The following is a 12,259-nucleotide window of genomic DNA, read 5'->3' on the forward strand; positions in this document are numbered from 1 at the left end:
TTACACAAACAAGTGAAGCTGCAACGTGGAATCTCATATAAGGAAAGGTGGTTGCCAGTTTCAGTATGTTAATCTGCTGATTATGAACAACAGTATTGAACATTTGGAACTCAACTCAAGCTTACCAGAGCATTTGTCAAGTCAAGCAAAATCACAGTGCCTGAGGAGACCTGACAATAAACGCAGGTGCCTTATAACTGCTGTCTTGAAGGATCTTGTAAGCCTTTTAAGATAAAGATAGAGAACAAATCTGAGCTCTTTTTTTCTCGATTTATTTTGTATCTATCCTATTCAATAAATTATCAATTGTAAGTTTCAAAACAATGAATTTGTTATTACTTTTTATCCCATTGATCTGAATGTAGGTTTCTTAATTTCTATCCCACAACTTTAAATGCTTAACACAGTCTAAATAGCACAAGATTATTTTTAATTCTTAAGCTTTGATCATACTGACTTTTCAACACCAGACCTCGATATAATGGTCATTTAAACAAGGTTAACACGAGGAAATCTGCAGATGCTGGAATTTCAAGCAACACACATAAAAATTGCTGGTGAATGCAGCAGGCCAGGCAGCATCTGTAGGAAGAGGTACAGTCGATGTTTTGGGCCGAGACCCTTCGTCAGGACTAACAATTTGTATGTGTGTTGATTTAAACAAGGTTGTTCGTTTTGTTTGTTGTCTTTTATATGCTTAAAACCATAAGATCATAAGATATGGGAGCAGAATTAAGCCACTTGGTCCATTGAATCTGCTCCACCATTTCATCATGGCTGATCCATTTTTCCTCTCAGCCCTAATCTCCTGCCTTCCCCCTTTGTACCTTCATGCCCTGACCAATCAAGAATCTATCAACCCTTATAAGACTATAAGATATAGGAGCAGAGAAATGTACTACTTTTATCTTCTGTTCTTAAGCCATTTGTTTTATTAAGTTCAAATCTCTTCGAACAATAACTGCTCCAACTTCTCCAACTGACTATAGTACAGCAGTAGCACAATGGTTAAATTACTGGAATTGTACTTCAGTAAGTTGAGTTCAAATGGTGTCATAACAGCTGTGGAATTTAGATTCAGTTAATAATTTGGAATTTGGTTGGCCTGGATAAATTCTTTATTTACATTTTCAACACAGGGAGAGTTCTACAACTTCTTGCCACTCTTTGCATAAAGGAATGCTATCAGTTGGGACTGGTGTTAAACCTTTGCATGACACCAAAAGGGAAGTTCCTGACAGTCTTATCCTTCCTCTGCACTTCCCTCTTCAACACCGCATGTTTAAATTTGTCTGCAGAGGAAATGCTATCATTTGCAAGATGGTTAGATTCTGCATATGTCTACAGAAAATTGTCAACTTCCCTATTAAAACTGATGCTACGTTTTCCATTGGCATGTGTCATTTTAGTGCCATTGGTTTCCCTACAAGTCTTGCAAATAAAGCAGAAGCCCCAAAGCAAACCTACAGCAAGCACTCATGCCAACAATTATTAAGGGGGCTTCAGTAAAAGAAATTTCTGATTTTTGACTATTTAGTAATCACCAGGTTCAAATCTATTGAAGCAGCTCTTCTTGACACAGTAATTCTCACTGTATCCTGTTGTTATCCCAATTAGCATGACAAAAAAATTCACTAGTCCAATATTTACTTCTAGTGCCAATTTGTTAAAGAACCCACACCAAAATAAAAGCTTTTACTAATATTAATATGAAGTTAATATTAAAGGTGACCTTTATGGTTTGAAATTAACTTTAACAGACAAAAATGTTTTTTTCTTAAATTCAAATCATTACTTTTATTACTATTCCTGTTTTTGAGTGCTATTTTCTCTTCTCCTTTTCATTTATTTTCCACTGAACTTCCTCTGCTTTATCTTCACTTTTCCTTATCCCAATGCTACGCTGTCAAATATGGTTACGTTATCTAAATGACTTGTTTAAAAAATAATAACAATCAGGTAGAACCCAATAGCAATTAGAATTTAATCTATTTTGAATTTATATATGGGGAGAAACCAAACATGATTGAATGTAATAAGCTTTCCTTTTAAACACTTTCATGAAAAACAACCACCTAAATGACAGTGAAAATGTAGTATCTCGATCTTGCCATTGGGTGGCGGTACATTTATTTCTCTCATGAGGAAATCGAATATACAATATCTAATTGAGAAAAGAACCTCCAAATTTCTTCATAATTCTGCCACAGAACAGTAAAATGTTGCACTTGCATATGGAAAATGATAGAAAGGAAAAGATTTGCTGTATTATGTAACATAACATGGCAACTCTGCGTCCTACCTGAAGTCATGAAATTACTTGGCAAAGGGAAAAAAGATAAACATTTAAGCCAATTGATCGGGGCTGGAGGAAGATTTTTAAAGTTTCTCTCTACTGGGAAACAAAATATAAACAGGAAACCACCTTAGACCTGAGCAATAACCAGGTACATTATCGTGGCTTCAAATAGAAATAGATTTCCAGAGTAACTTGAAGTAATTCAGTACACTCAACACAGCCCATTACACTCTCAGAAAATAAATTATTTTCATTTAATCTGATTCCTTCAGTGCATGTGACCTCTGGTCCTTCCTTACCATATAGCTGAAACAGCAATAAGAATGACAACCACCACCATTTATACAGCAAATCTCCTCACACCATAGAAGACAATGCTGAGTCTATGACTGTGTTGTCAGAGCAAAGCTATCAACCCAACTATTACATGTATTTTCTCCTGCATGCCCATCAAATCTTCTTTGATTTTCCTTATACCCAACTACACTAGGTGTAATTTAATCAATTAATCTACTTTGGGATGTGGAAGAATAGCAGAGCATCTAGGGGAAACCAACATGGCCACGGGGAGAACATGGAAAATCACACGCACAGCACCTGAGGTCAGGATAGTCTCCAGATCACTGCAGCTGTCTGGCAAACACACAACCTGACGCATGACTGTTCCATTAGTTTTAGTGAAAATCTTCTGAAGCATTTATTTGGAACAAAATGATGCAATAAAAACGGCCACAGAGCCCCAAAAATAGGGATTATACCAGATGAATTGAATTGACTTTATTTCTTACATCCTTCACATACACAAGGAGTAAAAATCTTTACTTTTATGTCTCCATCTAAATGTGCAATGTGCAATCATAATAATTTATAATAAATAGAACAGGCAATGTAATATAAAGTACACTCAAATCAGTGTGAGTTCATCAGTCTGATGGCCTGGTGGAAGAAGCTGTCCCGGAGCCTGTTGATCCTGGCTTTTATGCTGCGGTACCATTTCCCAGATGGAAGCAGCTGGAATAGATTGTGGTTGGGGTGACTCGGGTCCACAATGACAGATGCTGCACCTGTCCTTGTAAATGTCCTGAATCATGGGAAGTTCACAACTACAGATGTGCTGGGCTGTCCACACCACTCTCTGCAGAGTCCTGCAATTAAGGGAGATACAATTCCCATACCAGACAGTGATGCAACCAGTCAGGACGTTCTCAAATGTGCCCTTGTAGAAAGTTCTTAGGATTTGGGGGCCCATACCAAACTTCCTCAACCGTCTGGTGCCTTTTTCACCACACAGCTGGTCAAATACTTAGTCAAAGAGGTAGGCTTTAAGATTGCTGGCAAAGAAGTTTTGAGCAACAATACCAGAGTTCACAGCCTTATCAGTAGAAGGCGCAGCTGCCAGTGCTGGAATGAGTAAATTCAGAGATCACAAGAGTCCAGATGAAGTTATAGAAGGAATTGTCAAAGAAACATGATCTAATCTCTTTGGCATTTTGTAGAACTCAGTCCAAATCAACTGCAAATCTATGTTTCTCTGAAGTTCAGAAATCCATCTATGCAAATATGTCAGAATAACAATGATAATATAAATAAACAAGAGAAAATCTGCAGATGCTGGAAATTCAAGCAACACACACAAAATGCTGGAGGAGCTGAGCAGGCTGGGCTGCATCTATAGAAAACAGTATAGTCAATGGTTCAGTCCAAGCCTTCATTAGGACTGGCAAAAAAAAAGATGAGCAGGTTAGAAGGTGGGTGGAGGGGAGGAAGAAACACATGTTGATAGGTGAAACTGGGGTGGGGGAGAGTGAAGTAAAGAGCTGGGAAGTTGATCGGTAAAAGAGGTACAGGGCGGGAGAAGGGGAAATCTGTTAGGAGAGGACGGAAGGCCATAGAAGAAAGAAAAGGGGGAGGAGCACCTGAGGGAGATGATGGGCAAGCAAGGAGATAAAGTGAGAGAGGGAAAAGGGAATGGTGAAAGAGAGGAGTGAGGGCATTATCAGAAGTTTGAGAAATTGATGTTCATGCCATCAGGTTGGAAGCTACCCAGCCAGAACATAAGGTGTTGCTCCTCCAACATGAGTGCGGCCTCATCTTGACAGTAGAGGAGGCTATGGACTAACATGTCAGAAGGGGAATGGGAAGTGGAATTAAAATGGGCGGCCACGGGGAGACCCTGCTTTTTCTGGCGGATGGAGCGTAGGTGCTCAGCGAAGCTGTCTCTCTCCCAATCTACATTGGGTCTCACCAATATACATGAGGCCACACCAGGAGCACCGGATACCATAGAACACCCCAACTGACTCACAGGGAAAGTGTCACCTCACCTGGAAGGGTTGCTTGCAGCTCTGAATGGTTGTGAGGGAGAAGGTGTAGGGGCAGGTGTAGCACTTGCTCCACTTGCATGGATAAGTGCCAGGAGGAAGATCAGTGGGGATGGACAAGGGCGTCACGTAGGGAGCGATCCTTGTGGAAAACAGAAAGTGGGAAAGATGTGCTTGGTGGTGGGATCCCACTGGAGATGGTGGAAGTTACAGAGAATTATGTGCTGGGCACAGATGCTGGTAGGGTGGTTGGTGAGGACAAGAGGAACCCTATCCCTGGTGGGGTGGTGGGAGGATGGGGTGAAGGCAGATGTGCGCGAAATGGAAGAGATGTGGTTGAGGGCAGCATTGATAGTGGAGGAAGGGAACACCCTTTGTTTGAAGAGGGAGGACATCTCCTTCGTTCTGGAATGAAAAGCCTCATCCTTAGAGCAGATGCGACAGAAATGGAGGAATTGAGTGAAGGGGATGGCATTTCTTACAAGTAATAGGGTGGAAAAAGGTATAGTCCAGGTAGCTGTGAGAGTCAGTGGGTTTATAATAGACATCAGTAGATAAACTGTATCGAGAGATGGAGACAGAGAGATTGAGGAAGGGGAGGGAGGTGTCAGAAATGGACAAGGTAAATTTGAGGGCTAGTTGGATGTTGGAGGCAAAGCTAATGAAGTCGATGAGCTCTGCATGGGTGTAGGAAGCAGCAGCAATGCAGTCGTTGATGTTGATGTAGATGTATATATAATATGAATATGAAGTTATGTTGTGCTTTTTCTCTACACCCTTTCCAATTGGCTCAATGTAATTCATTGCTTAAGGAGAATAAAACTGGATACAATATTTGATTCAAATCTAACCATGACTTTGTTCAACAAAATAGCAGAATTATTAATAATGCATGATTGTACTGCATCCAGTTCACTGGAGCAAAAATTTCAGAGTATCAGTCATGAACTTCAGAGATCTATGATGCGGCAGATAACCTCTCCCTGCAGTTACCATCTCCCTGGCACTGCACTCATCGCTGCAGCATCTGGATAACAAAAATACCTGTGTCGCAATATTATTTACTTTACCCTACTTTATTGTCGCCAAACAATTGATACTAGAGCATACAATCATTATAGCGATATTTGATTCTGCGCTTCGTGCTCCCTCAATTACAAATCGATAGTAAATATTAAAAATTTAAATTATAGATCATAAGTAGAAAATAGAAAATGGAAAGTAAGGTAGTGCAAAAAAAGAAACTGGGAGGCAGGTCCGGATATTTGGAGGGTACGGCCCAGATCCAGATCAGGATCCGTTCAGCGGTCTTATCACAGTTGGAAAGAAGCTGTTCCCAAATCTGGCCGTATGAGTCTTCAAGCTCCTGAGCCTTCTCCCGGAGGGAAGAGGGACAAAAAGTGTGTCGGCTGGGTGGGTCGTGTCCTTGATTATCCTGGCAGCACTGCTCCGACAGCGTGCGGTGTAAAGTGAGTCCAAGGACGAAAGTTTGGTTTGTGTGATGTGCTGGGCTATGTTCACAATCTTCTGCAGCTTCTTCTGGTCTTGGACAGGACAACTTCCATACCAGGTTGCGATGCACCTTAGAAGAATGCTTTCTACGGTGCATCTATAAAAATTAGTGAGGGTTTTAGAGAACAGGCCAAATTTCTTTGGCTTTCTCAGGAAGTAAAGGCACTGGTGAGCCTTCTTGGCAGTGGACTCTGCTTGGTTGGACCAAGTCAGGTCATTTGTGATACTGATCCCGAGGAACTTAAAGCTTTTGATCTGTTCCACTTGCGCACCACTGATGTAAATTGGGTCATGCAGTCTGCTACTCTTTCTGAAGTCAACAACCAATTCCTTCATCTTGCTGATGTTGAGGGATAGGTTATTGTCTTCGCACCATGCCACCAGGTTCTTAATTTCCTCTCTGTACTCAAACTCATCATTACCCGAGATACGGCCTACAATTGTTGTGTCATCAGCAAACTTATATATTGAGTTTGATGGAAACTTGGCTACACAATCATAGGTGTACAGTGAGTACAGCAGGTGGCTGAGTACACAGCCTTGTGGGGCACCGGTGCTCAGAGTGATTGTAGAGGAGAGCTTGTCCCCTATTTTTACAGCCTGGGTCCTGTCTGTGAGGAAGTTGAAGATCCAACTGCAGATCTGAGTGCTAAGGCCCAGGTTTCGGAGCTTAGGAATCAGTTTACTTGGAATGATGGTGTTAAAGGCAGAGCTGTAGTCAATGAAAAGGAGGCTTACGTATGCGTCTTTATTCTCCAGGTGTTCTAAGGAGGAATGTAGGGCCAGAGAGATGGCATCTGTCGTTGACCTGTTATTTATTGACTACACTCTGCTTTTAGTACCATAATTCCAAGCAAACTCATCCCCAAATGCCAAGGATTGTGACTGAACACCTCCCTTTGCAAGTGGGTCCTTTACTTTCTGACCAACCAATTGCAGTCAGTAAGGATAAGCAGCAACACCTCTGCCACGATCACCATCAGCACTGCTACTCCATGAGGTCGTCACCTCAGCTCCCTTTTTTGTTCCCTGTGCACTCATCTCTGTGTGGCCAGATTCTGCACTAACTTCATCTATGTGCTTGTAGATGATACCACTGTAGCGGGCTAAACCTGAGTCAAACAAAGAGCTAGTAAGAGATTTGAAAGTGGGAGGGGGAGGGGGAGATCCGAAATGATAGGAGAAGACAGGAGGGGGAGGGATGGAGCTAGGAGCTGGAAAGTTCATCGGCAAAAGGGATATAAGGCTGGAGAAGGGAGAAGATCATGGGACGGGAGGCCTAGGGGGAAAGAAAGGGGGAGGGGAGCACCAGAGGAAGATATAGTGAGAGGGACAGAGGGAGAAAAAGAGAGAAAAAGAAAGGGGGAGATAAATAAGTACTAAATAAACAAACAAACAAACAAATAAGGGATGGGATAAGAAGGGGAGGAGGGGCATTGACGGAAGTTAGAGAAGTCAATGTTCATGCCATCAGGTTGGAGTATACCCAGACGGAATATAAGGTGTTGTTCCTCCAACCTGAGTGTCGCTCTGTCCGCCAGAGAAAGCAGGATCTCCCAGTGGCCACACATTTTAATTCCACATCCCATTCCCATTCTGATATGTCCATCCATGGCCTCCCCTACTGCCAAGATGAAGCCACACTCAGGTTGGAAGAACAACACCTTATATTCCGTCTAGGTAGCCTCCAACCTGATGGCAAGTTCCCTCTCTTGGGATCCGACACCAATCTGATTTTCCCAATCTAATCTGTATTCCACCTCCTGGCTACTGTTCAGAGGCCTGATATAACTCCCATCAAGGTCTTTTTACACTTGCAATTTCTTAACCCTACCCACAAGGATTCTGCATCTTCTGATCCCGTATCACCTCTTTCTAAGGATTGATTTAATTCTTTAACCAACAAAGCCACTCCAGCCCCTCTGCCTACCTGTCTGTCCTTCCGATACAATATGCATCCTTGAATGTTAAGCTCCCATCTGTGAACTTCTTTCAGCCATGACTCGCTGATGCTCGCAACGCCATACCTTCCACTGTCTAACTGCACTACAAGATCAAGCAACACACATCAAAGTTGCTGGTGAACGCAGCAGGCCAGGCAGCATCTGTAGGAAGAGGTGCAGTCGACGTTTCAGGCCGAGACTTTGATGTGTGTTGCTTGAATATCCAGCATCTGCAGATTCTTGTTGTTTGCACTACAAGATCATCTAGCTTATTCCATAGACTGCATCCATTCATATATAAGGTCCTCTATTCATCACCTTTTTCGATTTTTGCCCCATGTTACGCTTCAACTCATCCCATTGATTGCAATTTTGCCTCATCATCTGCCTGTTCTTCCTTGCAGTCTCGCTGTACACCACATCTACTTGTATTCCAACTGCTCCGTCTTCACCCGATCATTCTGGTTCTCATCTCCCTCAGCCATACATTCATTTTCCAAATCATCGTATTCTTACCCTCACTGGTGCATGGCCCAGGCAGCAATCCAGAGATGACTAGTTTACTTCCTCAAGATGCTAAGGATCTTTGGTTTATCTCCATTGACATTCACCAGTTTTTATAGAAGCACCGTGATGGTAAGATGGCGGCACGTTCCATTGCATCGGCTTCTATGGGGTCAAGCAAAGGTGTTATTGTCCTTTATAATTTTTTTTTACGATTACAAGATCCTGCTGGACATTAAGAACTTAAATTAGTGCAGATCTACCCCATTAGCGAGTTCCTTGTTGGTGGGAAAACTGCAGGAGCTGGACTTGGGGCAGATCGTGCTATTGCCAGTATTAGCAAAGACTAGGCCCTAAGCCATGGTATCGACTGTTTACAGCCGCCAAGAAGAGAGGCGTTGGAGTCGTTGCGCTCGACTGGAGTGCCAGAGATGGTGTGGTGTGGCGTCCAAGCTGGAGTCGGCGTTGCCCTCCCCTCAGCTCGGCCGAAGACAAGCTGTATTGTGGTTGACTGCAGAATTCTGCAACATTCATGGGCTCAGGGTCTTGGACTATATTTTTTTGTCTGACTGTATTTTACTGATATCTTATATGTGTTTGCTGTCTGTGTGTGACTGTTGGTACTGCGCTTTACACCCTGACTCTGGAGTAACATTGTTTTGTTTGGCTGTATTCATGGGCATTTATGTATGGTTTAATGATAATTAAACTTGAACTTGAATTAGAAAGCATCCTATCCAGGTGCATCATGGCTTGGTAAGGTAACTGCCCTGCCTGAGACTACAAGAAACTGTAGACAGTTGTGGGCACTGCCCAGACTTCATAAAAAACAGCCTCCTATCCATAGATCCTTTTTTATGATTCTCGCTGCCTCTGTAAAGCAGCCAACTAAATCAAAGGCCCCACCAAACAACCTGTACATTCTCCCTTTTCTCTTCTCCCATTGGCAGAAGATACAAAGACTACACCACCATGCTCGAGGATACCTTCCATTTCACTGTTGTAAGACTATTTAATGGACATCTTGTACAATAAAGTAGGCTCTTGATATCACAACCTACCTTGTCATGGCTTCGCACCTTATTGTCTACTTACTCTGCTTGTCACTGTAACACTATATTCTGCTCTTTGTTTTGCTTTTCCCTTTTACTACTTCAATGTACTGATGTGATAAATGATTGATATGGATGGCATGCAAAACAAAGTTTTTCACTGTACCTTGGTACCTCTGACAACAATAAACCTATTTATGAAATGAAATGCTCAGGTCTCTTAACCGTTCAATATATATCCTCTCTAAGGTAGATGTTTGTGTGCCTATTCAGGATTTAATGCGCCTTCGTGCACAATGACATTATTTCTTCCGCAATCAGTGCAATTTTCTAATAATGCCTCCCCCCCAATACTGAAGTTGATAATCTTTAACACCGGCAACATCTATATCTGGATCAATAGAATAATAAATGACAGATGTCTTGATTCTGATTCCCTTTGGTCAGCAGATCATTGCTAATCAGATCCATTTATATAGAGAAGAGCATCAAAGACATCACCATTATTAAACATATCTCTGTGAGGGCAAATCAGAAGACATGGTTGACAGCAGAGGTCGGGGAACGGCTGAGAGATCGGGATGCTGCCTTTATATTGAAAGACTCTCAAGTCTGCAAGGGCTCAACTTTCTGTGCCATCAGGAAAACATAACGTGATTATTCACAGAGAATTTACAGCCTTTTCTGTGACACCAGAGACATATGGCAGGGCATTCAGACCAGAATGGACTACAACAACACTGATGACTCTCTTCCTGATAGACTGAGTGTCTTTTATAGTCGGTATGATGCACATAACAATGTGCCGGCAAGAAATGTACTTCTTCCCCTTGGGGAGCAGTCACTCTTTAGCTGCAGCTAATATGACCCACGTAAAGCTGTGGAGCCTGATACCTGGTTGGGTGCTGAAGGACTACGTAGCCTAGTTAATAGAGGTTCTTACAGATATCCTCAGCATCTCTCTGGAACAGTTCACTGTTGCCGCAGGCTTCAGGGCGGCCACCATCATCTCAGTGCCCAAGGGGTAGCAGCAACCTACCTCATGGACTATTGTCCAGTGACAATGACTTTAACAGCTTTGAGTGGCGGGCTATGGTTTGCATTAAATCCCATCTTCATGCTATATTGGATCCTTTCCACTTCGCTTATCATTCATATAGAACATAGAACATAGAATAGTACAGCACAGTACAGGCCCTTTGGCCCACAATGTTGTGCCGACCCTCAAACCCTGCCTCCCATATAAGCCCCCACCTTAGATTCCTCTATCTACCTGTCTAGTAGTCTCTTAAACTTCACTAGTGTATCTGCCTCCACCACTGACTCAGGCAGTGCATTCCACGCACCAACCACTCTCTGAGTAAAAAATTTTCCTCTAATATCCCCCTTGAACTTCCCACCCCTTACCTTAAAGCCATGTCCTCTTGTATTGAGCAGTGGTGCCCTGGGGAAGAGGCGCTGGCTATCCACTCTATCTATTCCTCTTATTATCTTGTACACCTCTATCATGTCTCCTCTCATCCTCCTTCTCTCCAAAGAGTAAAGCCCTAGCTCCCTTAATCTCTGATCATAATGCATACTTTCTAAACCAGGCAGTATCCTGGTAAATCTCCTCTGTACCCTTTCCAATGCTTCCACATCCTTCCTATAGTGAGGTGACCAGAACTGGAAACAATACTCCAAGTGTGGCCTAACCAGAGTTTTATAGAGCTGCATCAGTATATTGCGACTCTCAAACTCTATCCCTCGACTTATGAAAGCTAACACCCCATAAGCTTTCTTAACTACCCTATCCACCTGTGAGGCAATTTTCAGGGATCTGTGGACATGTACCCCGAGATCCCTCTGCTCCTCCACACTACCAAGTATCCTGCCATTTACTTTGTACTCTGCTTTGGAGTTTGTCCTTCCAAAGTGTACGACCTCACACTTCTCTGGGTTGAACTCCATCTGCCACTTCTCAGCCCACTTCTGCATCCTATCAATGTCTCTCTGCAATCTTTGACAATCCTCTACACTATCTACAACACCACCAACCTTTGCGTCGTCTGCAAACTTGCCAACCCATCCTTCTACCCCCACATCCAGGTCGTTAATAAAAATCACGAAAAGTAGAGGTCCCAGAACAGATCCTTGTGGGACACTATTAGTCACAATCCTCCAATCTGAATGTACTTCCTCCACCATCACCCTCTGCCTTCTGCAGGCAAGCCAATTCTGAATCCACCTGGCCAAACTTCCCTGGATCCCATGCCTTCTAACTTTCTGAATAAGCCTACCCTGTGGAACCTTGTCAAATGCCTTACTAAAATCCATATAGATCACATCCACTGCACTACCCTCATCTATATGCCTGGTCACCTCCTTAAAGAACTCTATCAGGCTTGTTAGGCACGATCTGCCCTTCACAAAGCCATGCTGACTGTCCCTGATCAGACCATGATTCTCTAAATGCCTATAGATCCTATCTCTAAGAATCTTTTCCAACAGCTTTCCCACCACAGACGGAAGGCTCACTGGTCTATAATTACCCGGACTATCCCTACTACCTTTTTTGAACAAGGAAACAACATTTGCCTCCCTCCAATCCTCCGGTACCATTCCCGTGGACAATGAGGACATAAAGAT

This window comes from Mobula birostris, chromosome 17 (genome assembly GCF_030028105.1).
Source record: "Mobula birostris isolate sMobBir1 chromosome 17, sMobBir1.hap1, whole genome shotgun sequence".
Taxonomy (NCBI): Eukaryota; Metazoa; Chordata; class Chondrichthyes; order Myliobatiformes; family Myliobatidae; genus Mobula; species Mobula birostris.